A 25,736-nucleotide genomic window follows, 5' to 3' on the forward strand; every position below is an offset into this window, starting at 1 on the left:
TAATTTGTGCGCAGTCGTGTGAAGTCCCCACTCCCTTGTCACATGTGCATCTCGGAGTACTCCCTCAAACCGGACCTACGCTACTCGTGGTGGTCTACTTTTATTTTTAGTTTCATTTTATTTATTTATCTATTTATTTATTTATTTATTTATTTATTTATTTATTTATTTATTTATTAGCTAACTTATTTTGCTGGCAGGAAATGCCATTAAGTAACAGCGGGAGGGCTAAGAGAAAGAGGCACGATGAATAGTGCTAAAGTTAGGACTGCACGTAGCACGGAACCCGGAGAAAGTCATTCGATGCGTTCGAAAACACGCAGTTGTGTACAGCGCTCAGTATTTTCGCCGTTAAATCAATATCGTGGAGGCTGACTCATAGTGGCAGGAGAGAGAGCCGAGGAAACGCGCCGTGCTGCTGGCGCCTGTACTGTGAGCCAGGACTCTTTCTCGCACGAGGCGGCAGTCTGTACAGAGTGTCTCTCCTGCATCAATAACTGCGTGAATATATCGCTAGCGCAAGCACTCGCATGCAAGTGCTTGCGACACATATATGCAGTAAGTCACGCAGCTCTATAAGTTATGTAGCTGCAAGACATGTAAAAAGGCTGTCTATTGTAGGCAGCCGTATAACAAGCGTTGTTGCGTATACGAGCGCTCGGGTGCGTCGGCATCACCTGACTTTTGTCACACGAGAGAACAGGGGCCCTCGACTATATGGGCAATCCGTTTCTGATGGCACGAAACGTTGCGCTTCCTGCGTTTCAGATGTCAATGAGAGACCGATGCGTTGTCTTTATTTTCGTTATGCGTTGTCTGGTGCAATTCGCTGTCTAGGCATCAGGTAAAAGCACACTGCGCTTGCATTTTGCGTGCTGCCTCGTCTTACCATCCAGTGCTGTCCTTTATGGATGGCACAAACCTACTGTATAGGTAAAATGCCAAAAACAATGTGGTATCACAATTTATTTATTTATTTATTTATTTATTTATTTATTTATTTATGTATTTATTTATTTATTTATTTACTCATCATATTAACTCAGTGGCATGTGCGAAGTCCAGTGGGTTCCTGGCACAGGAGTTGGACCCCGTCCACGTCCGGTACGCCTGTCCGGTAGACCGCTGACCAAATCCCCGCCTGGCCAAAACGGTGTTTCCTGTGTTTCCTGTCCGGCCGAATTTCCGGAGAGGTCAACATGAGACGCCGGACATCCACGTGGTCCGCCGGGGCCGTGCAAGGAGGGCATGCTTGAGAGATTCACTTAAATGAAACAAAATATTGCGCAATGAATGTTGCGTGTTACGGCAGTCAGCCTTGCATAAAGAAGAAGAAATAAAGAAGTACTTGAAGATAATAATTAGGGTAAACCGAAGGATTGAGGTCTCTCGCCTATTCTAAATTCTTTCATTTCTTATAATTTGTCTCTTCTGTATTTGAATTCTTTTTTAATTTGATCAAGGAGAAGTAAGTCGCATAAGTATGGTATGTAATGAATAAAATAGGAAAATATAGAGAAAATAATATCTTGCATTTCTTCTCTTGCTTCTCCTTACTCTGAAAACAAGGACACATAGTACAAACACACTTTGCAGCTTGCGGCGTTAGTCTCTATCACGCATATGTGCGCATCTGCACTTTCATAGTACACGGCAGGTCTCTGCAACAGTCCGTGGAGTTTGGCATCGTATTTTGTTCTAACATGCGAAAGCCCGCCTTCGCATCAGCCTGAAATTCTAGAAGGACATTTGGAAGCTTGTTTGGGTGGCTATTGCACACCTGCCGTATATTATTGATCATGAGTTGGCGTCTTCATGCTTTTGCTTTTTTCGGGCGGCCACTCACGGGTGCATTTCACGGGACGAGGCTTTTTTTTTTTTTTTGTAGATGAGGGCGTGGTTCTCCGAGTGAGAACTTCGCAGTACACAGTCACGTGCGCGGAATGCATGCATGCGTAATTTTCCCGCTACCGCGACATGAAGAATTCAGTTGGTCTCATTGCTGATTTCATGCATTGCGAATTAATTGTTTTCAGGAGATAAAAAAAGAAAAAGAAAAAGAAGAAAGGCAACAATAGAGAGTCTGGTGACTTAATTCCTAACCTCGATTACTATGAGCAGCAGTATACTATGAGCGGCAGTATCCAGAAACTCGCAATAAGTATGCATTTGTGGGTTGCCAGTACTAGTCATTGGCTCACAGAACTTTGGTATTTTCTAACGTTAGTTTGCCTTTTGACCTTGCCATTGAATATTACGAAAGTTGTGATTAATGTATTAGATATATTTAGATAGGGGATCAGGGGAGATGTTGGAAGAACATCCTTCCTGCTTTAAGAGTGCTGATTAACAAACAAAAAGAAAGAAAAACAACGAACTGGCGGACAACGTGATGTATTTGTGTTCGAAAAAGTATAGTGCCCCGCATTTCCCTTTTTCTACGCTGAAGTAAGGCTAGTAACGTCGAAGCTTACGGTTTCCGGCGTCATTGTTTCCCACGTGTGCGCGTATTCCGTACTTGGAAACCCCTGAACTTCTTTTTGCCGCTTGGCTACCATACTATGAGGTACAGGAGAGAAGGAATAGAAAGATGACATAGAGACAGGGAAGGAGGAGGAAAGCTTCGGGGAGTTCGCGAATGCGCACGGAGGGCCGGACTGAGCCAAAGACGTTCACATAGGCCAGTTTTCAGGAACACCGCTGTTGGTCATGGGTTAAGTTTAGGTTAGCAATATATGGGTTAAGTATTATCCATAGATTCGATGCTGTTAATTAGCCATCTTCCTTGTTCGACCATTCTTACTCACCAGTTGAGACCGCGCCGGCTCATCGCTGAATAGCCGCCGCTTTTATGATACGGCAGCCTTCCTGGCCGTGCGCGCTGGCGTGTTCAAGACGGCCGACTAATCGCTACGATGACGACCGTCCAGGTGGGCGCAAAGCGTGTTCTCTACCCCATGCCACTAATTAGAAGCGACTTGGTCGAGCGGTACGCAGAGGCGGCGTTATATGGAATGAATGAAACGTCTTAAATACGGGATGGCTTTTCAGTCTAAAGGGCGTGGTGGGTTTCAGGGAAAGCGATCCCATGCAACGATGGATGCCCGACTCGTGTGCAAACTCCAAGAGAGAGTTCAGCGTGTCTCGGACTCCCAGTTTCCTCGTTTGCGGTGATCCAGTCTTCAAAGGAAGTGACATCTGGTCTCGGGTATTCTTGCTGGAGGTATATTTATTCGGGACAGTCCCACAGCTAGCACGTGCGCGCCTAGCGGCAGGACGGGCGCCCGTCGTGCACGTGGTGCTTGCCACATGTTCGACGGCTTCTGCTTCTTGTCTGATATCGTCGTCACTGTCATCGGTCGTTCTAGGCCGGTGTCTCTTACACGTCCGCCATTTAGCGAAGAGCTTTTCTGTCAGCGAGGCTTCTAGTCTGGCTCTTATTCATTAGTACTTGAGCACCGCGTGGCAGTCTCTCCGATAGTGGATGCTCGTTTGAAAGGATCTTGAGCCTTGAGGGCGCGTCGTCGTTCTTTTCTTGGCGCAGTAATTTTTGCTGCGGTTTCGGGGTCGTTACCGTTATAGTATCGCCCCCAACACGACCAATACGGCTATTTCGGTCGCGTTTGGAGTAAAAGTAAATAGTGTACCTCGTAAATAGCCTTGTACCAGAGTCTTGCGCAACAACACAGTCCGTGTTGCAAGTACTTGTCGCAGCTCGAGGCGCGACCGCTGAAGTACACGCAGGAAAAGGATATGGAAACTAAATTGAAAATAAACGAAGTAGTTACGCTGGTTCACTGCCATAACGATCACGCGTGTGCAAATTCCCAAGCTCTATGAGGCCCATGAAAGGTGGGCACGGTAGACCACATTCCTTTAGCAAACAGCGCGAATAACGGGACACAGAAAATAGGTACACGACACAGGCGCTAGATTGGATTAGACCACATCGTGAGGTATACAGAGCACTCGATGCTGTAACGCCGCAACTGAATCTCGTTTTCTGCGAACGGAAGGCGTTACGAAACGGGAGTGACTCGCGACTTTGGCAAGCACAGCAGTGTAACGCGCGTGTAAGATTTTCAGCACAACTCAATATGCATTGCGGTTTTCTTTGTCTCTCTTTCAGAACTTCGTTTCTTTTTATTTATTTTTTATTGCTCATAACTTTCGGGCCGCTCGTGTCATCCAGAAAGATTTAAATATACTGCGTCGCGCGTCCTGGCGTCACACCTTCGCTTGTCCGTTGTCTGTTGCCCCGGCAACGGACTAACGCAACCTGTCTGCAGCGTCAGAGCTGTTAAAACCGAGAGAAGGCGGGTGATTGAAAAAGACTACGGATGATTTCTGTCTGAAGACACTTAAGACGTGAGCGGTAAAACAATGACGCCGGCAGAGTTTGCGTGGCGCGATGCGAGAGTTCGTTGCATCACACCGCGATTGACTGCCTGGCTCGTAGGAAGACCGTAGAAAGCTGCGATAGGCATACGGTGCCCGCCTGCTTCCGTTCCATCTGCTCACTTTACAAAGACAACGGGAATATTTTCTTTCTTTCTTTCTTTCTTTCTTTCTTTCTTTCTTTCTTTCTTTCTTTCTTTCTTTCTTTTTTGCCGTAGTGAAAAGAATTCTAGACGCATTTCTAGGCCCTTAGCTGTTATCGCATCACAAAGCCGTGTCGTAACGACAGAAATCGCTGCGGCGCTGACGCACGTGCGCTCGGCCGATTTGACCGGCTTTTCTACTACGATAAGGCAGGACGCCTGACGTGTTCTGTACTTATGCAGTACGTCAGGCTTGATGTATTGTCGACAGCTGCACTGCGATATGGCGAAATAAGGGGTGCTATAACGTAAAACTATTCCAAACTTTTCTATTCCAATTCTGCAATCAGCCCACCGTGATTGGTCAAAAACTTTTTTGGACCACCCCCACTTCACCTGTCTTACACCCGACGTCACGAAAACCGCGATAGCTCCCCATCTGATATGACGTGTACATTTTGATTATGCATAATTTCACCGAACAAAATTAAGATAGTTATTTCTGATTCGACGTCTTTTTGCCAGTAGCCCTTCAAACGTTTTCGGGCTGCACCCACTTTCTCCTGCCTGACACGCGACGTCACAAAACCGCAAAAACTCACCGCGTCAAAGTGACGTGTACGCGTTCAAGATGCATTAATATGCCGAACAAAACTGAATTTTCTTCTCAATAGCCGCAGGCTGCCCCGTTCCGAAAGGAATAAAAGATGGCTGCCGCCGATCGCTCCGGCAGTGGCTACTCGCCCCTGCCGGAGAGCATGGGTTTATTTGCGTGTAAGAAAACCTTTTGCGTGGCCGTGTAACGTTTTCGAGAACTTTCGGCACGTTTACGACCTCGTTCTGCCAACTCTTCTTTGCTGAGGACCCGTTTTAGCGCATTCTTAAGCTTCCGTTGCATGCCGCCGCGATTGTCGACGAGCCACCGCAAGCCAAGTAAGAGAAAGCGGACCAATCGCAGACGCCGGCACTACCCTCTTCATTCGGTTATCGATATTCAGTGCAGTGGCTCGGCCCCACCGAATCCCTCTCCACTTGAGCATGCTCCTCGCCTTTTGTGAGCCAATTAGATAAGACAAGCCGCTCAGTGCAGGCGATGTTATTCGTTTTTCAAGCAAACAAAAGTGACCTCCTATGAACGAGGGCATCATTTGATTGGTTTGCTCAGACAGCCCTGCGGGTGACCGCGCGATACTTGCGTCTGTGGTTACGCAAATTTGACGTCAGGAGATCGGAATAAAAACATGTTGGAATAGTTTTACGTTATACGGCCCATGTTCTGCGACACCTTCAGACGCTGAAGAAAGTTTAGGGAGATGGCGAAAGTTTGCATTTATCGAAGAGTTGCGCGAACCTACGGAGGAAAATAAACGGATTCGTTAAAACGAAAGCTTTACGGTTGAGACAAAAATATTCGCGTCCGCTTGTGGAACTTGGGACCGCCACCTTTATGTAGCAGCCGCTCCTGAAGGTGAGCTAATCAGCAGGCTCGCAGTGGCGACGCCGAAGGCTTTGTATGGCTTTGTGGCACTTTCAGATGGATGTCAACTTTACGCTTCGCGATTTATTGCATCTTGCCGTCCTTCATTCTTGGACCGCCGTGCATGGTGGCTCCGAGGCTATGACGCTCATTCGCTGAGCACGAGGTCGCGGGCTCCGCACCCAGCCTCGGCGCTTGCCTTTCTATAGGGGCGAAATACAGAAGGAGGTAAAAATTAATGCGGAGCCCTCCACTACGGCGTTTCTCATTACGCTAGTGTTCATTTATGACGTTAAACATTACGAATCATTCAATACTTCTTTTTCCTTCCTGTGAAATATGTATCTGTACGTGAGTCCCTCAACAAGGACGAAGACGACAATTGCGACGACGTGTAGGATTTCTGCTGGCAAGTGGACGTGGGAACGTACGCATCTTCTGTGTCACCCTGGGACCTGTCCTCATGGCAACGTCCAACGCACCTCTCTCCACACCTTCTTGAAACGTCTGGGAGCCAAAATTACTGGCACACTGTCCACATCCATTGCTAGTGCGATCCTCGAAGTGCATCGGCCTTGGCCGTTTGTTGTCCTCGCGTGCTACCTGCGGGGATTCGCATCTCGAGATGGGACCCCATAGAGATGTCTAGGCGTGGTCTCTGGGCACCCTTTGTCCATCCATACTTACGGCCTTCGTCCAGAGCATCCCTCGCGGCTGTGGGAGGTAGATTAGCGCTGCCGCCGGTTACCTACCAGTAAAATAGGTACAGGCGTGCTCCCGGCCTGGCGCTCGTCCATTACGGGACGTCAACGCTTGGAAAAGGGTGTTTCTCCCCAACCCGAGGGCGTCCCCACCTAATAGGTGCTTTGGAATGCCACATAGGAAATTGCCGTCATGGGAGGGGCCCGAACCTCCAGATATGCGCGTGCGGGTTGGCCTTTCCTTTCCTTTTTTTTGTATTTATGTGCTGTTCTTCACGATAAAAATGTCAGATGCCAGTCGGCACCTCTCCTGTGGTGTACTCCTTTCCGCGTTTTTGTCCTCCTTGTGGCTGTTTCATATACGAACCTTAAACATAACGCCCAGATGTCAACTTTGCACTTTCCTTCGTGCGCGCTATGCTCGCTCTCTCCCTGTCTCCATTTGTCGTACACCCACTGTAGAATATCAAAGTGGATGGGGTGCTCGTCTCGTTGGCCTTTCCTATGATTGTTTTCCTTCCTCCTTGTGTACCGTCGTCAACAACAACAACAACAAAAATTATATCCCGAGGGTGAGCCCTTGTTCGTGCCTCTCCTGCTATAGTGATTTATGTTGTTGTTATTTTCGCACCATGAAACAACAAACAACAAACACATCTAGATTGGGGGAAAAAAAGCAGCGAAGACCTCACGCAATACTTCGAATTCCTCTAAAATAAAACTGAAAATAAAAATAAAAAGAACGGCAGAATGCAAAGACAAGGTTCGGGTTTATGTCGATATGGTACCGCAAGCCAAGTTCGACCTCGTCGCTCGCCTCGCTGCGGAGCTTAGCTGGGAAGCAAGTGTGTGTATGCTATCTCCGAAAAATCTCGGCCCACGTTCCGGGCAGGTTGTAAATCAGCGAGCTATTTCTGCTCGATCAATTTCCCGGGTCGTTCTCTTTTCGATCACGTTACTCGGCGGCGTAGGCAGAGGACGCGCATAGGAAGATAGCTTCCGCTCGCTCAGCAAGCTCACGTACGTTCGCCCCGGAAGTGTCTACAGTATTCACAGCGCGCGCCTCCAGTTTCGTTTTGATTTCGGGCGCGGGAACTTGTCGCAGTTCCGCCCAAGGTATACATAGGCACTACTTTCCTCGCGCAGAGTGAAAACCTTCCATCGTTCTTTGTATTGTGTCCGATATCAATTTATTCGTACTCGTAGGAATAACGTTGAATATATGGGTAAGCAAGAGCTCGGCACCGGTGAACGGATGGTTTCAGCTGCTTCTTCAGTTGCCTCGATGCTTTTTTTTGTTGTTGTTGTTGTTGTTCACTTTGGTCGCATTCAGTCAGCAGTGATTATTTGTGATTATTTACTTATTCGTTCGTTCACTTTCTCATCCACTAAACAGGGCGACCGCTACTTACTATAATTCGAAGGCTAGTAGTTTGGCGCATGAATTCCCGCATTGAGCACACAAACACACAACATCACACAAGCCTGCGCTGTAACAACTAACCGGCGTAACGGTCTAGCCTATGATGCCGAAGAGAAAAACTTAAGGACGGCTTCGTTGCATGTAACGCACCACGAGCGCTGACGCAAGGTCCAAGCACGTGCTGCAGTTCAAAGCAGCTTTCGCGTAAATTTAGAGCGCATTTTAGAGTATATAGACGCAGCACGCGGCGAAACGCAAAGAAGAGTTTAAGAATGCTGCCTGGCTGACCGCGAATACGTGCGATCTCTTCGCCACTGACTGAAAAACTTTACTGGTCGAAGTATTTACAGGGAGCGGGTGGAGCAGTCCTTAAAGGGCCATTCCTTATAAAGATTAGGTGGGCTCCTCATTACAGGAGCCCATTGGCTGTAGCCGCGGCTCGGGCACGGCCGACCAGGGCCTTCTGGCTCGCCAGGTCGGAGCAGCCGAGCAGGGCCGCCTGCCAGTCCTACCGGGTAGGGGGCAGGTGCGGGATTGATTGGCATGCCCACACCATGTGGAAAATGTCCGAAGATTTTTCCTCACAGTGCGTGCACTTCCCTGTGCACGCAGGGTCGAAATGTTTTAGGACTGCCGGGCACAGCAGTGCTTTAGTATAGAGGCGAAGGAGTAAACGCTCCTCCGCCTTCGTGAGGCCATTACAAGGCTTAGGAAAGATTGCATGGCCGTATCGGTATCTTCGCCACCATTTCTTGAGAACAGGATCGGTGTGCTATACTCAGTTACCGTAAATGGACGCTTTACAGATGCGCTCTCTGCGGTCACAACGTTGAGAAGAACGCTTCCTGTACCTCGCTGATGGATCACGCGGTGATTCTTGGCTCGTACTGCACATACGAGGCATTCGCTGGCGATAGGTAGAGTGCGCAATGCCTGTCGCAATAAGCCGCTGCCCTAATAGTTTTTAAAGCTTCTCTTTCCAGTGGAAGGCGAGTGGGTTGAGCAATAGTGCAGATCCCGTAACTACCCCCATTTTTTCTTCTTTTCCCGCACCTCCTACGGATATATAAACCGATTCTGCTGGAAAAATAAAAAAAGAAGATAAAGAAAATAATGCCCTCCCACAACACCTTTACTGTCATTTTACCTTCGTGAATCATTATTTAAAATTCTGCCGAACGCATCGCCCAGGTCCATCACTCACCGGCAATCTTGAGGCGGCACGAGATAAAGTAGGAGGAGGACTCATTGCTTCGCTTTATCGGCGTCTCCTTGCATCCCTTCTCCACTTTTCTATATATATCCTTGTTTTTTCCTTACAGCTCGCTTAAAGCGGCGATGTTTCTAGGCGTTGTTCTTCCTTTTCTTCTTCCTTTTTTTTTTTTTTAATGCGCGCATGCATGCATGCATGTCGACGCAGCATGGTCCTCGGCATGCATGCATAGCGGCACTGCACACACCGAGACGCCGCCGCGGCCCTTCTCCGCCGCCGTCGGCCCGCCTGGCCTCGGTCCAAGATAAGCGCGGATGCAGGCTATAAAGGCGCCCCGTCCGGAAACTCCCCGCACGCACTCGGCAGCGGCAGCTTGCCCTCGCGCGTCCTGCGCGTCACATTTCCCTTCGGTTCGGACTCCACCGTCGTCGCAATACCGCCGGAGCTGAACGCCTCGGTGTCCTCGAGGCCGTTGAGCTTCTCGAAAAGGTTATGCTACACGAAACTCTGGCGCTGGGATCGTTCCTCTAGCGTGGGAATCGCGATTGCAGTTACTTTTAACGATTATTTCTTTTTAACAATCTTAGTTATTTTTCAACGAATCGTTAGCAACCGCGTTTGTTCCTTTCTTCGTGGCGACGCGCTAGAATTCTGCCTTTACACAAATATGGTATTAAGCAGATGATAACTAAGTGCCGACCGGTTTCTCAAAGCTCTCACTATTGCGCACTACTCGAATATATAATTTACAAACATATCATGGGCTACCTGGAATTCAATAACATTCTAAATAGTTGTCGGCATGGTCTTCGTCGTGATGTTACCACCGTAACGCAGCTGGTGGGATTTACGCATGGCATAGCTAGAGCACTAGACCTTGGTACGCAGGCTGACGCAATTTTCATAGATTTGTCCAAAGCGATCGACACTGTGGGTCACCATAAACTACTATAGTTAAACTCAGCTTCATCCTAAGTGATCCCAAACTCTTAGATTGGATTGTCAGTTTTCTCTCGACCGTTCCCAATACGTGTATTATAATGATTCTGACTCCCCTATTGGTACACCGTTTCCTCTGGCGTGCCGCAGGGCGCAGTCATCGACCCACTTCGCTTTCTTCTTTACAATAATGGCTTGTCACAATATATAGCTGCTAACGTACGTTTCTATGCTAATGACTGCATCCTCTACCTCTACCTCTCCTAAAGATCATATTGTTCTTTATGACGAATTCTCACACTGCTGCTCATGGTGTGGCACTTGGCAGATGACTACAAACTTCGCCAAAACCGTTTCTATGACATCCACTAGGTGTTTAACTCCTTCCCTTTTCTCGTGCTCTTTCAATAACTCCTTGCTACTAAATGTACTCGAATATAAGTACTTCGTAATTTTAGTCAATCACAATTTATCTTGGTGAAAGCGTATTGATGTAATAGGTAATAAATAACTAAAAAAACTCGACTATCTCCAACGCACCCTGCGTGTGGCTCCTCAAGAAACTAAACTGCTAACATACAAACATCAATCCGCGAAATCCTTGAATATGCATCTATCTTTGGAACCTTTTTCATGAAGACCATATGAACAAGATTGAGTCTGTACAAAAGAAGGCTATTCGTTGCTTTTTCAGCTTCTTTTGACCTCTCTAGTCTGAACTGGACCACTCTAAAAGCACGTCGCCAAAGCGAAATCATAATGTTCCTGCGCACCTTAATTAACTCTTCACTCTGTTCACTCTGCACCCGCCTAGATAAGTACATTAAGTTTTCTGAACCTTCCCGTACTTGTAGCTCTCACAGCCCAAATCTTTTACTATTGCAACCCAGAAGTGACAAGGTTACAAACAGTGTTTTGTTTTCTTTTTCCTCAACAATTGAACGTTGGAATGCTTTGCCTCTGACAATTTCTTTTTTGTCTGCACTTGGCATATGATGTCATCGCCACTCCTGCTATATCCCAAGATGAGATGTAGTATGTAAAAAATAAACAAATAAGTAATATAGGTGCACGTTAAAGAACCCCAGGTGGTCGAAATTTTCGGAGTCCTCCACTACGGCGTGCCTCGTAATCAGAAAGTGGTTTTGGCACGTAAAACCCCATAATTAAATTATTATTAAACAAATAAGTAAATAAAATGAATTAGTACATACATGGGTTGATCTAAACTTCGTGCTTGCGGCTTCAAACGTTCCCGTGACGTTATTTAATGAGCTTTATCTTTGTAACTTCTCTAAGCGTTCATAGTTATCTAAACGCAGCAACATCGTAGATCGCAAGCTTAAGCATCGCCAATTATTGCATTTATGACGCAATAATATATTGAAAATTTAATCTATTTGCGAAGTCACAAGGCCGTTTGAAACCAAAGGGATTAAATTTAGGCGAACCCATGCACCAGCCACCTTTCCCATGCCCAGCTTTCTACTTCCGTAGACCTAGCGTCATGCAGAGTTCGCCCTAATATTTACTGTATGAAACTCTATGCTCGAAGCTGCACGTCCGGCCTACGCGCTTCTTTACTGTTACAATCCCGTTGCATCCGCTGCCTTAATCTCTCTCTTCCTCATGGCTTGTCCCATATTTCTCTCCAGATGCCCGCTCTCAATCACGGCACGGTCATGACGTCAGCCATGACGTCAAATATCCGAGAGCGTGCTTCGTTTTGCTGCCTCGTTCACCTGCCAATATTTTTTTCTTTGTAATCTCAGTGCTGCTTTTTCTTTAACTTTATGCGTCGTAGTCGCTTAGACCGCGCCCTCTATATATAGTTGCGAATCGGAAACAACAACGTCAACGCTGAAGTGAACACTAGCCAGAAATTACCCTCCCCAATGCCTTCACCTCAGAGGGGCTTGAATTTCACTGCTGAAGAACCACGGGGTATCCAAGCGCGTGACTTATGTATTTTCAAGTGGCGATTATGTATTGGATATTTGGAGCCTCGACGCTTACGGCTGTAATAGTAGCCGGAGGTTACTGTGCCAATTAACTCTTAAAACCGTCTCCGGTAAACAGCTTTAGTGGGTAGCCTTGGGCGCCATCAGTCGTGGGTTCATTTCTCCACCCTCCCAAACACCCTCTGCAAAACAAACGGGCCCACTGCGCATAATGAGCGAACACGATTGCAAAATTTGACCGTAAGACCCCTGCTAGCTGCAACGTAGGTTCAGCATGTAAGCTTTCTAACGGGTAAATAAATGTAAGTTGTGTATTTGGTTACGTCCATTTGTGTACACTAGTTCCGATACACCTCCTGCAGCACGCGCAAGGTGTTTCACGTACGCCACTGCGGTTGCGTCCCTGATACAGCCCGAAAGCTTTTTTCGATATGCCAACGTTAAAAAGGAAACGACTGATAAGGTGACAAGAGTCTACTAATTCTAATTTTATATAATTGGTTAAGCTGATTTTACAAAGGCGGTGTTTTGCATTAGGCAACACAGCACTTTGAGGAGTATTACGCTTGCCAGCATCAATTTTTTTATGTTTATGGAAAAGACGCGCGAATGACTTCCTCATACGACAGCCGAAAACAGGCTGTGCACAAGTATTCCACCGGAATTTGAGGGAGATGATTGCACCTCAAGAAACATCAGAAAAACCGACATAGACTTCACGTTCATTCCGTATTCATATTAACTTTCACATTGCGTCGCTCTTAACGCTTCAATATGTAGCTGAGCGAGCGTACTCGAAGACAGTTTAACCAGGGAAGAAAGTTCAAGGGGGGATGAACCGATCGATCGACGGATTGATTACCTGGATATTTTTGGCTTCTTCTTGGTTCTTGCTGAAAAGAGTCTTGCTCGAAAAAGAAAATGACCAACAAATTGTGGTACATTAGGTTGACCACAGCGTTAAACGCCGCTACCAACACTGTTCCCTTCCAGGTTTTCCGGTGTTCTTGTATACCTCTACACTATTATACATCTAGGAAATGTGCTAAAATGATCTAACAGCTTAGATGAGTGGTGGCTTTTATACCTAGTGCAGATGTCTCGCTCCAGCGACTTACATGCTACTATGCATCGCCCAACTGCGAAAATGATGTTAGGAAAGTGTGAAGCGTAGTTCATTTGTTATTGAATAATCCGATATAGTCCTCTCAAAGAGCATGCGCAAGCGCCAGGATGGATGTAGTTCCTGCTGCTATTTAAGTGAGGTTAGCCCCGAGAGCAACGGGAACTTATAAAGAAAAGGCAGATAGGTTGGTCTGAGCTATTGCACTCAGGCCTCGAGTCAACATAGAGAAAACACTAACGTTACCAACATCGAGCCATATCGCAAATGTATTAGTTTGCTCTGGAACACCTGAGATAGAAACTTAATAACGATGCTTTCCTTTTTTTCTTTTTTCTTAAAAATTAAATTCAGGAGTTTGACGTGCCAGAACCGCGAACTCATTATAAGGCAGTTTATTGGATGACACCGGTTTAATTTTGACCGCCTGGAGTTCTTGCTAGGCAACGAGCATGGCATGCGAGCGTTTTAGCATTGTGCCCACATCGGAATGCGGCCGCCGCGGCTTGGGTCCAACCCGCGGCTTCGTGCTCAGCTGCACATCTTTTTTTCTTCTTGTTGTTGACCGAACCAGCACGAGTGGCAGAAACTGTTGAATCCGTCGCCTGGCACATAAATTGCTTTTATAACCATAACTAGCATTCTGGCTGATAAGAACATTGCCTACCTGCGGCATTTCCATTAGCGGCAAGCGTACATTTGCTGTGAGATCGAGTGTATTTGGTAGCAGAGAAAAAAAAATATAATCGGGTGAGTAGCATACTATATGAAACAAAAACGCAGAATCTCTTGTGGGAGTTATCTAAATTATGCGTATAAGCATTATCTACTAATCACCTGCTGTTTCGCCGTCGAATGCTGCTGTGTTTGGTATAATTGCGAGCAAACACCGCGAAAGAATCGTGAAACGGCGAAGCGCGGTTGCAACACCCGAAATATTAACTGAGACCAGCGTAAGACGATGAAGAAGAGGCGAGTAGTAGCAATGTTCACTCACGTTATAGATAACTTCCAGAGGATGTGGACGTGACTTGAAATGACGAGAAAGATTTTGTAAACGAATCAAATATATACAACATTTATTGTGTACAATGTTTCTTGTTGTTGTTGTTGTTGTTGTTGTTGTTGTTTCAAAACATGGCTCGCTGTCTAGATTCTTTTTGTTGCGCTTCTTCTTTATCGAAGAAGACGAAGAACGAAGACGAAGAAGACGAAGAACCTGCTGCTAGCCTGTCTGAGTAGCTCTGCCTACATTTATCGTTATTTTCGTTATTTTCTGGTAATATTACTGGTCAGAACGGTTCAAGACGTCTGTCGACTCGAAAAGGTACCTTCCGTATCGGAGACCGACGGGTGCTGCGCCACCCGCCGCCTCACAAGGTGCTAGAAGGAACCAAGCTGGCACCGGCGAGCACCCCGCCATGACCTCCCAAGGGCTGACACCGGGTCAGAAACGCCAGCTGGTTTGTACAAGCCAGCCTGACTGCAAGCGACAAGACACTGGTGAATCTGAAGACGAGTCAACTATCATCGATGACGACAACGTGGCGAACGCTTCAGACCTAGACATGGACGAGGGTGGTTTCCGAATTGTGCGCCATCGTAAAGACAGGGCGGAGGGCATTCCAGTGTTAATCACTGCAACATCCGAAAGAGATGATTTAAGGCAAGTAAACCCTATTGTCCTGTATTCTCAGCTTGAAACGATTCCCGGTGGAGCACCAGTGAAGAGCCAATTCACAGCACAGGGAGCACTCCTCTTAAATGTAGAGACAGAAGGACAAGCCAACGTCCTTCTAGAGACCAAGAATATCGGTGGCATAGTCATATCTGCCCGTGTCCCACACAGTTATATGAAAAACACGTGCATTGTTAGAGGAGTCCCTAAATGGCACTCGGATGAGGAGCTGCTCACCTACTTGAGACCTCAGGGAGTATTCCATGCAAGAAGAATCATCCGTCGGGTCCAAACCTCGTCACCTGAATGGGAGTCAAGGCGCACTAACTCGGTGGTTCTCACATTTGCTCCAAATTCTGAACGCCCGGAGAAGATCAACCTTGGTTTCACCAGACACGAGCTTGTCGACTACGTGGAGACACCACCACGCTGTTTTAAGTGTCAGCGCTTCGGACATATCGTTAAGTACTGTCGTGGGGGACAGAGGTGCAAGCGCTGTGGGGGACCTCATGACTTTAAGACGTGTGCAAGTAACGACAACTTTGTGTGTGCAAATTGCGGCGGTGACCATCCTGCTAGCTACGGTCGATGCCGGGCGCGGACAGCTGCTCAGCGAAGAAATAATATGTTTGTTCTGGGTCCAAAGAGTGCAAGCGCACCATCGAACACGAAGAAGACGTCCAGAGCGCCACAACTAACTGGTTTGGAAACAGAGTACGCATCTCGTTTCCCGCGTCTCACACCGATAAACGAAGTTATTGAGCCAACGCAAATGGTCACAGCGCCTGAGAAACCTGTTCGAAAAGAGTCCGAAAAGCGCACCTATGCGGCCGCAGTAAACCGACCTCAAGTACCACTTGGCAACAGTCAGCAGGAAAATTGCCAGCATGTGATACGCGCTTTGTTCACGGCACTACGTTCCCACGTCGCGAAGATGCCTGCTAGTTCAACGAAGGATATGCTGGAAGCAGTGCTGGCTCTTGAGTCAGTAATACTTTGCTCTACTTCCACTTACACTGAGTAGCATAATGGCAATGTCTCGCCCACTTGGTCCATTCCGTCGTCCAAAAGTGCCCTTAATAATGCAATCGAACTGCGCCGGTATTCTACAGCGTCTTTCTGAACTAAGCCTTTTCCTTCGAGACATACCTATACCAATTCTAGCCCTCTCGGAGGCCGGTCTCCCAAATGGAAGGACGATCCCAGGGTACATCAGACATGGAAATCCGAGTATACCATCATTTGCAAATGGAAGTGCGATGATATACATCAGGCGAGAAATACCTCACGTCACCTTACCAGTGCAAGACCTTTGTTCTACCTTCTTGGAAGTCGCCGCTGTGCAAGTGTGCCTAGGAAAACGAAAACTCAGTGTGGTGTCGGTGTATATAAGTCCGCGCAGGAAGGTCTCCATGGAGGCGTTCATAAAGGACCTTTGCATTCGTTGCCCCTCTCCTATAATAATCTGTGGGGACTTTAACGCACATCATTCTCTTTGGGGATATAAGACTGCAGATTCCCGAGGCAAGGAACTAGTCACAGCCGCGGAAGCTGCTGACTTGTGTATCGCGAACGATGGCAAACCGACTTTCTTCAGACCACCAGATTCATGGAGTGCCATAGACCTCGTGATCCATTCTACAGACCTTGTCGTATCGTCAACAACGGCCCCAGACAGGATGGGCAGTGACCACTTTCCGATCTTCACCAACATCACCGGATTTCACACTGCTACGCGACAATTCTGTGCTGTGACCCGCTGGGACACATACAGAGAAGCGTTGGACGAATCCCCTGGTGAGCTGTTCGCAGATATGCTGCGGAGCAAAGGGGTGGCTACCTCAATGTTGAAACTGCCAGATCATTTCCCTACTCCTGATTTGAAACTAAAGAACCTCTGCGCAGCGCGTAGGAGAGCGGAGCGAAAACTAATGAGAAAAACGGGAAATCCATCTGCGAAAACTGAATACAACAGGATAAACGCTGTCATCCGTCGTCACACAAAAAGATTGAGACGAGTTCAATGGGCTGCTTTCTGTGAGTTTATCGGCGTTTACTCCCATGACAAGGATATGGGGAGTAATGAATAGCCTATCCGGAAAGATTCGCCTACACAGGCCATTCGAAGCACTTGCTTTAAAGCAAGGAAAATATTTGCAAACCCTTGCAGAAGATTTTGCAGACGTATACACATCTGGCAGATCAGCAGGAGTATCGAACCCTCTGTTGTCTGAAGCATTCCATACCATGGATACGCCGTTCACCTTTCGTGAGTTGGATTTGGCGCTTAGCAAATTAAGAAGACGCTGTGCTGTGGGTCCCGATTCGATCAGCAATCAGATGCTGACAAATCTGCCATATGAACGAAAACGAGCACTTCTGGACATATTTAATCACGTCTGGAGCACAGGAGAGATCCCAGAAGCGTGGAAGACAGCATGGGTGGTGCCAGTGCTCAAGTCCGGAAAGGATCCTGCAAACCTCACCTCATATCGGCCAGTATCGCTAACATCATGCGTATCAAAGTTGATGGAAAGACTAATATGTACGAGGTTAACATGGTATCTTGAGCAAGGAAATAGACTGCCATCATGTATGACCGGATTTCGTCCACGGTTGAGTGCCCAGGACAGTGTCTTGGATCTACTAAGCCATATCGAGCACCATCGCGTAGACGGCCTTTCCACACTCGCCATCTTTATGGACGTTGCCAAGGCATACGACTGTGTGCTTCATACAGGCATCATCAACGGACTCCGAGCCATGGGCGTCTCGGGAAATGCTCTTCGATTCGTCCATGAATTTCTCAGTGATCGATGTGTACAAGTTAAGCTGGGAAGTATAATGAGTGTCAAGCGACGCATTTCCCTCGGCGTCCCACAAGGAACTGTCCTATCCCCCTTGCTTTTTAACGTTGCCATGGCCAGCCTTCCAGATGCCCTGAAAGTAGGTCGGACGGCAGTTAAAATTTCCATCTACGCAGATGACATCTGCATTTGGATCTCAGGGTACCAACACAAACGTTTGGCCCGGATAGCCCAGGCCGCAATCTCCACTATCGATCGCCACTTATCGACGCTTGGCCTATCCTTATCAGCAGAAAAATCAGCCTTCATGCTTTTCCCGGGAGTGAGACGCAAGTCAACACGTCTGACGCTGAATATCAGAGGGCATTCAATTCTTCGTGCAACTCATGTTCGATTCCTGGGCGTCACCATCGACAACAAGCTACTATGGCGTGGTGCGGTCAAAAGTGTTGTGGCTGCATCAGTGCAAAGAATCAACGCACTTCGTCGATTGGCAGGTGTACGTTGGGGAAACAATCCTATATCCATGCTTAAACTGAACGCTGCACTGATAACAAGCCGCATTCTCTATCAGCTCCCTCTGATATCACCGTCATCGAGTCAATTCGAGCGCTGGCAGGCAGTGCACAGAAAGGGACTTCGCTTGGCGATGGGAGTTCCAACGGCGGCTTCAAACAAGAAAGTCACTAATGAGGCAGAGTCTCTTCCACTCCGCCTCTTGGGATCTCAGGCGTTGCTGACGCAGCTATTAAGGCTGGGCGAGTCACGCGCAGGCACGGCGCTTCTCCGGCGGCTAAGATCAAGAACTCGCTCACATTTCCATGCGGCGCTGAACACCTTCCGATTTTTAGAATTGGAATGGCCTAAACAAAGTCGCCTTGACCCGCCATGGTCTTTTCCGGACGTTACCTGCAGCCTCAATGTACCCCACCTACCGACGAAACGCACCATTTCAACTGCCGAAGCCAAGTTTATTGTGCTGGACCACTTGAGCACTGTGTTTCAAAGCCATCTACAAGTGTACACAGACGGTTCGGTGTGCGCACAAACAGATAGCTGTGCAGCGGCATTCTGCATACCATCCCTTGATGTGTCATGGTCTGGCCGACTGGATCGCGTAGTTTCCTCTACAACAGTAGAAAGCGCCGCAATCACCGCGGCTTTGCGGAAACTACGTGCCTTTTCTGCACGAGATGTCGTGGTGCTGACGGATTCCAAGTCAGCATTACAAAGATTACATCGGGGCCTACCTCTAGAGAAATTTACAAGGCAGTCTCTGGCACTGATTGACGACCTAACGAGCAAAGGATTTAACATAAGGTTTCAGTGGATTCCATCACACGTAGGAATTGATGGAAACGAGGAAGCTGACGCCCTTGCACGCCTAGCGCTGACATGTGTCCCAAAAGTGAAAGCTCCAAAAGCTTTTCAAAACCCTAAGGATGCAATCCGCCTTCACTTTAGACAGATGCACAAGAATCCACACGAATCCTGTGTGACTCATGGATTTACACGCGAACAAGCGACGCTTTTATACCGCATCAGGACCGACTCCGCATACACCCCAGCTTGGTTATTCAAGACTGGGCTTCGCGCTTCCCCACTCTGTGTTTTCTGTGGTGACATTGGTGACATCGAACATTTCATTTGGCTATGCCCACAGTTTGACACAGAAAGAAAAGCGTTGGTCGACAACCTGCAAAAAAGCGGTCTCACGCACAGGACCTTCGAAGACGTTGTTTTCCCCGGAGGGCCCGCGGCATTCAGGAAGAGAGCGCAACGACTGCTGATAGCCTTCCTGCGAGACACGGGGCTCATCGACACCTGGTGACACACCCCTGATCTCAACTCGAAGGAGGATCAGGCGGAACAATTGCCGGCTATGTATGCCAGGCTAACCCCGCCTGCTTCAACATCACCACCACCACCACCACCACCACCACCACCACCACCACCACCACCTTCTTTATCTTCAAAGTGGATGATGGTGGGTTTGGATGATGCTACTGCTTCGTGGAAGATGAGCGCTGGCCGGTGCGTTCTGTAGTACGTGACGTAATTGAACAGTGTCACGTTTGGTAGAGCTCGTACGTAGACGTGGTCGATGCTGCTGCCTGCTCTCGATGCTAACCGTGATGAACCGTACTGCTGCGACGGCTGCGTATGATGCGCCCGCGCGGGCCCTATCTTGAAAGCGATCTGCGATGGGGACAGAGTGCGCCGAGTGCTGATAGCTTCGTGTGTGCTGTGTTCTCGCCACTTTGTTCGCGTTGAAGCGAGAGGCAGCACGAAGGTGAATTCGCTCGCTGCTGCGGGTGCTATCTTGAAAGCTCTATCTTTATGTTGCTCAATACGTGCTAAATAAGTGTTTTTTTTTTCGAGCGTGAAATAAGCTCGCGAATACTCGCATGGTACCTCGAGCAGCTAGTCGCGCGGCAATTTTGCGTGTATTCGCGGGCTTCTTTCACGCTCGGAAGGACACTTTTATGCAGCCCGTATTGAGCAACAGAAAGCTGTATCGGGATTTTTTCATGTTGCTGTACAAGCTTCTCATTGACATTTTTCATATAATTATAATGTTTGAGAGCTTTATTAACTAATTAAGGCTAATTATGTAATTCAGCGGAATACAAATAAATAATCTGAGTGTCTCCATGCGAGGGCAAACAACATTATCTTGGTTCTGTCCAGCTACGTGGCATTTGCATATATTTAGATATTGGTGCACGATAGCTGGGACGCCCTGTATATATCTCACACTTCGCACACATAAAAACACCTTTTTTCCACTTCGACACTCCTAATGCTAACGCACTAATAATAGTCAGTGTCGCCAGGAACTTGCCGGTGCACACGTGACGATGACGCGCAGAGTCCTATCTTCTACCGCCACACTGGAGTTTGCGGCGACCCTCTTGCGGATGCGATAGAGGAGGTGGCCTTCAGTTCCGTGAAGTCTTTTAGTCATACGAGGTTGGTGCTGTGCATATATCAAAAGGTTCCGAAGTGACTAAACGGTGTCTCTGTCGTCACCCTTATCGCGTGCTGGGAGCCTTCTTCGTTGGTCTGAACTCCAACGGAGTGCGTGCAAGATCGTCACCATTTTCGCTGCCTGCAACGCCGAAGTGTCAGGGTAGCCACTCGCGTGAGAGACAGCAAGGCTGTGATGCATTTACTTCAACACGGGTTGCCCCTATAGATAGGTTCATTCAGCGTACGTTACGTATTCTTAAATAACGACGTATCGTGTATTTATTCCCGTAGTTTTTCAGTGCAAAGCCTTCGTAAAAATTTTCCATGTGTATAGAGTCTATAAAGCTCGGAAGCCGCGTGGCATGGTCTTGGCCCCACGTCGGCGTTACCCTGGCATTCCTGGAGTGCCAAACGGTGGGGCAGCCTTTCGCGTTATTGAAAAGAAAAAAGGACCTAAGAGAATGGAGTCCGAGACCGGTGGGGTAAGCCGAGAATGGGATCCCGAGAGCTGCTCCTTTAATAGAGAATGCACTTGCGGAGTGACGTAAGCGTGGTCTGCTCCCGCTGCCTCTCCGTTGTGCGGTTGGGCCGTCTTCGCCAATCGTGTGGTTGACGAGCGGCAGCAGCTGCCTGCGTCCACATCATACCAACCTCAACGTGAACGAGATTTTGTTCGATCGCAATCTTTCTTTCTTTCTTTCTTTCTTTCTTTCTTTCTTTCTTTCTTTCTTTCTTTCTTTCTTTCTTTCTTTCTTTCTTTCTATCTTCCTTTCTTTCTTTCTTCTTTTCTTTCTTTCTTTCTTTCCTTCTTTCTTTCTTTCATGCATGTAAATAGATTTCGGAGCATCTTCGAGAGTTGACGACTCCTCTGCTCTGCAGTGTGATATAAACAGAAATGAATAAGAAACACAAGAAGCACCCAGAAGCGATGCAGTAAGAGCTTAGGGTATGCATACGCGAATAATTTACGAACACCATTTTCAATAAATAAGTTGTATCACAAGTTCAGTTCAGCCAGCTTAAATGTAAAAAAAAAATACTTGTAGATAACTTGACTACAGACAAACAGGAGCGCTCACACGCCAATCATTTTGCTCATCATTGGCTTATTCATCGAGCGTTCATGTCAATATTAACATCTGGGTGAGGATGAGTGAAGTGAGAGAGAGATAAATAAAAGCAAAGGAAAGATAAGGAGGTTACCAGAGCAGTGTATCTCCGGTTGGCGACCCCGTACTGGGGAAGTGGAAAATGGGTATGAAAGATGAGAGGGAGAGAGATGAGTATAATGAACATTTAGAAATGTCTGTGTGGGCGGTGTCACGCAGTCTTTTAAGGCACCGCATACTCACGCACAGTGTCAATGTCCCACTGAAACATGCAACGTCACACAATGCACAGTGTATAACGGCTCGCGCTGAAGTCCGTGCGAGCCAGTGTCCAAGAATTTTGCTTCTTGTGAATGGGCGCTTGCCCAGCCGGTCTAGTGCGGAGGGGAGCGTTGCTCTTTGATGGACGAAACGGGGGAACTCGCAAAGAAGGTACGCGATCGTTTTGCTGCGCCTAAAAATTTACAAATGGGGCTGTTGACCATTCAGATGAAAAAATGAGTACGCATTCGAAAATGCTACTCCCAGCCGTAGACGGCCTAGAAGGGTGCACTCACGTCGCATGAAGCCGGACGGAAGACGAAGCTGTAAATCTGGATTGAAAGCGCAGGCGCTCGTTGCAAGGACAAAGGATGCCAGTACCTCACGCACTGCAAAACCTGCTCCGCACACAAATTTTTTACGTGAGGTCATAAACTGGATGATTTTAGTACTGTTTAGCTCATTCTGCGTATATCACCGACACAAGTACGTCGCAGGCGTGACCACACATGGCGACAGTCGGAGAGTGTCACTCGTTGAAGTGTTATCGCCCATATGTTGCGGGACGTATCGCGCGATACGGGGCTAGCGCTGTCACGTGCGTTGAGTTAACATTTAAATTTGTCCCCCTCAGTACTGGCCGCAACACCGTGATCCTGTCGCTGCGATTATCGAGGCTATCCAGAACCAAAATGTTTACGGAAAGGTATGTGAGGCATCAGTGCGAATGGCGCCGTCACACACGCGCCAGCAGAACAAACAAGCAACAGCTGGCAGCATGCAGACACATGCCGTGAGTAGCCATATTGGCATAATCAGTTGCGTAGGCACAAGCGCTTTCAATACGAGCTGCAACAACTGTGGTCGAAGAGGCCCCATGACAGCATGGCAGGGCCCACGTACGAAAAGTTAAAGAAAAAAAAAGACACCGTTCCAATCACTGTTATTTATTAAGCCGATTTTTAGAATGACGGCGCCACCGGGCAGCAGTCCGTGTTGCGGCTGATATTGAACGCGAGTCCACGTTTCGATACAAAACCCTAAGGCCTCCACCACCTACACTAAACATTAAGGGAGCACTCGTAACTCATTTTCCCAGATTGATTACTTGTCTCATATAATACTTCCCTATATTTTTTTTTTGTTATCGTCCACTTTGTTACCATGCTTAGTTATCGTACAACTTTTAGTTCTTCCAGTCTGATTGGGCACAATTACAGTAAACCGATTCCACCAGAGAATTCGGGCACTTAACGTTCAAAAGTAATTTAAATATATAGGACGTGCGATATCGGTAAATGGGTTACAAGCTCTTCGACTGTTTGAACGCGAAACACTTCAGGGCCATAAATTTGTCAACATCAAGGAACCAGGCAATTCCTGCGCCTTCTCTCTCTCTCTCTCTCTCTTCTTTGGAAGCTTGGCGTTATGTGTAATACAGATATATGTTTGCAAGTACACAACCATGTTTGTTTCGTAAAAAAAAAAAAGTCCAATAGGGAAAGGTAGTACAGAGTGCATGAATCATGTGTTCTAGGTCGGGAGGTAGGGAGGGGGGCCTGGGTGAAGGCCTGTCGCAGGTAGATGGATTAAAAATAACAAACAGTAAACAGTGAGAACATTCTATACTGCGGTGTGGTCACCTACATCAGTGTAGGTGTAGATTTCATGTCATCCGCAATCGCAGCTGCGTTCGTAATTGGTAGCTGATACCAATGAGCAACAGTAACTAATCGTTTAGTTGGTAATATTTCTAACTCTATCGTTACCCACTGCAGTTATACCAAGGTAGCAAATAGTGCGACACTATGTAGTAACTGGTACGACATTTTCTTTTTTAAGAGTGTATGAATATTGGTACATAAATATCGGTGTGTACGGTATATGTGCCTGTGTACTTACCGTGTCTTCACGTACGATGTATTTTACGCTGGTGACGCTGCATACTGTCCACCTGCTGACGTCGTCAAACTGTGTATTCGCACCGATTTCACGCCAGAGAGAGAGAGAGAGAGAGAGATAAGTCATAAGGGAAAGGCAGGGAGGTTAACCAGGCTCAGCCCGGTAGGCTACCCTGCACTGGGGAAGCGGGAAAAGGAATTGAAAGAGGAGAAGGAAGAAAGATGGTCACACTCTCCACTGTTACGCACACAAGCGTGCACTACTGAGTCACTCACAGGCAGTCATACATGCTGGTTTATTTGAAGAAAGGTACCAGCGCCTTTGTGGCTTTGCAGATAGCAGACGCACAATGCCACGTGCCCAAGATCTTCTCCTCTGTGAGAGGACGGTCGTCTAAGTGCTCCAAAGCTGTACGAAGGGCACTCCTCTAGTCTTCGTATGTAGGGCAGTCACACAGGATATGTTTGGTCGTTTCTTTGACACCACATCTGCTGCAATTGGGACTGTCCGCCATTACAATCAGGTATGAGTAGGCGTTTGTGAAAGAAACACCAACTCGCAAGCGCCACAGTAGAGTTTCTTCCCGTCGCTTACAACCAGATAAACGTTGCAATGTCATATGCGGGTCCATGTCATATAGGCGCCGGTTGGTGAACTCCGGTGTGTTCCATTTTCTTACAGCAATAATATGGGCAAGACTGCTGAGGTGCCGCGCTGTATCCGTTCTCGACGATGATATCGAGGTGCTTTCACATACATCATGTGCCTCGCGGGCAGCTTTATCGGCACTTTCATTGCCAGCAATGTTACAGTGCCCGGGTAGCAACTGAAATACAATGTCGTGGCCTCCGCCCACCGCTTGATGGTAGCGTAATCGTAGGTTGCGGCGCAGAGATGATAAGAGTGATTGCAGGGCTACCTTTGAATCACAAAACATAGCCCGGTGATTCGGTAGTTGTTGTTGCACATATGACACCGCGCTACAGAGGGCGGAAAGTTCGGATCCTGTCGATGTTGTGACGCGGCCGATCTTGACCTTCTTGCAGATTGACATCGACGGAATGACTACCGCACCAGTAGAGCTGGTTAGAGTCGAAGACTTGCCAACTTGTGCCCTGAATCAAGCCGCTCTACATCTACTGCATGATTCATACTCCAATAGAGTTCACGTTTATACAGATTCCACGCCAGCGAAATCAAGAAGCTAACGGTGGTAGTGTTGCACAATGGTGATGATGCTAGCTGTATAGGCGGATTTAGTCTCAGAAATTGCCTGCAGTGGCTCCGACCACCTTGAAAACTGTGCGCCGGTGCACATATTAAATTAAACGTTTAAAGGATAAATTATTGTGCCAGACGGCGCGAGAAGCTAGTTAACGCCGCACCCACTTATAGGATTGGGCTGCAAGGTCAGGATTAGATCCGCCTGTGCTGATAAATAGTTACATGTCGGTTTGCTAGCAGAGAAGCCAGAATTTCATCTCTCGCTTAAATCCCACTTATACAGTGCAGCGTTTCCCACCGTGGCTTGTTCAGCTCAGCCAATGCCACCGTTTTGGTGTGCAAGCGCAGTTCCAGCGTCACCCACACTATGGAGCGGCGTGTGCCACCTGGGATGCCTCTTCGCT

General features: G+C 47.6%; 1 long non-coding RNA gene across 1 annotated transcript in view; it reads right to left on the bottom strand.

The window, feature by feature from the left end:
- Nucleotides 1-1,009: 1,009 nt before the first annotated feature.
- The window catches only part of LOC126531267 (uncharacterized), a 171,575-nt gene continuing 146,848 nt past the window's right edge, over nt 1,010-25,736 (bottom strand). The window contains exon 6 of the long non-coding RNA XR_008612642.2: nt 1,010-1,264. This is a non-coding gene — a long non-coding RNA (uncharacterized lncRNA). The remainder of the gene's footprint in view (nt 1,265-25,736) is intronic.

This window comes from Dermacentor andersoni, chromosome 5 (genome assembly GCF_023375885.2).
Source record: "Dermacentor andersoni chromosome 5, qqDerAnde1_hic_scaffold, whole genome shotgun sequence".
NCBI lineage: Eukaryota > Metazoa > Arthropoda > Arachnida > Ixodida > Ixodidae > Dermacentor > Dermacentor andersoni.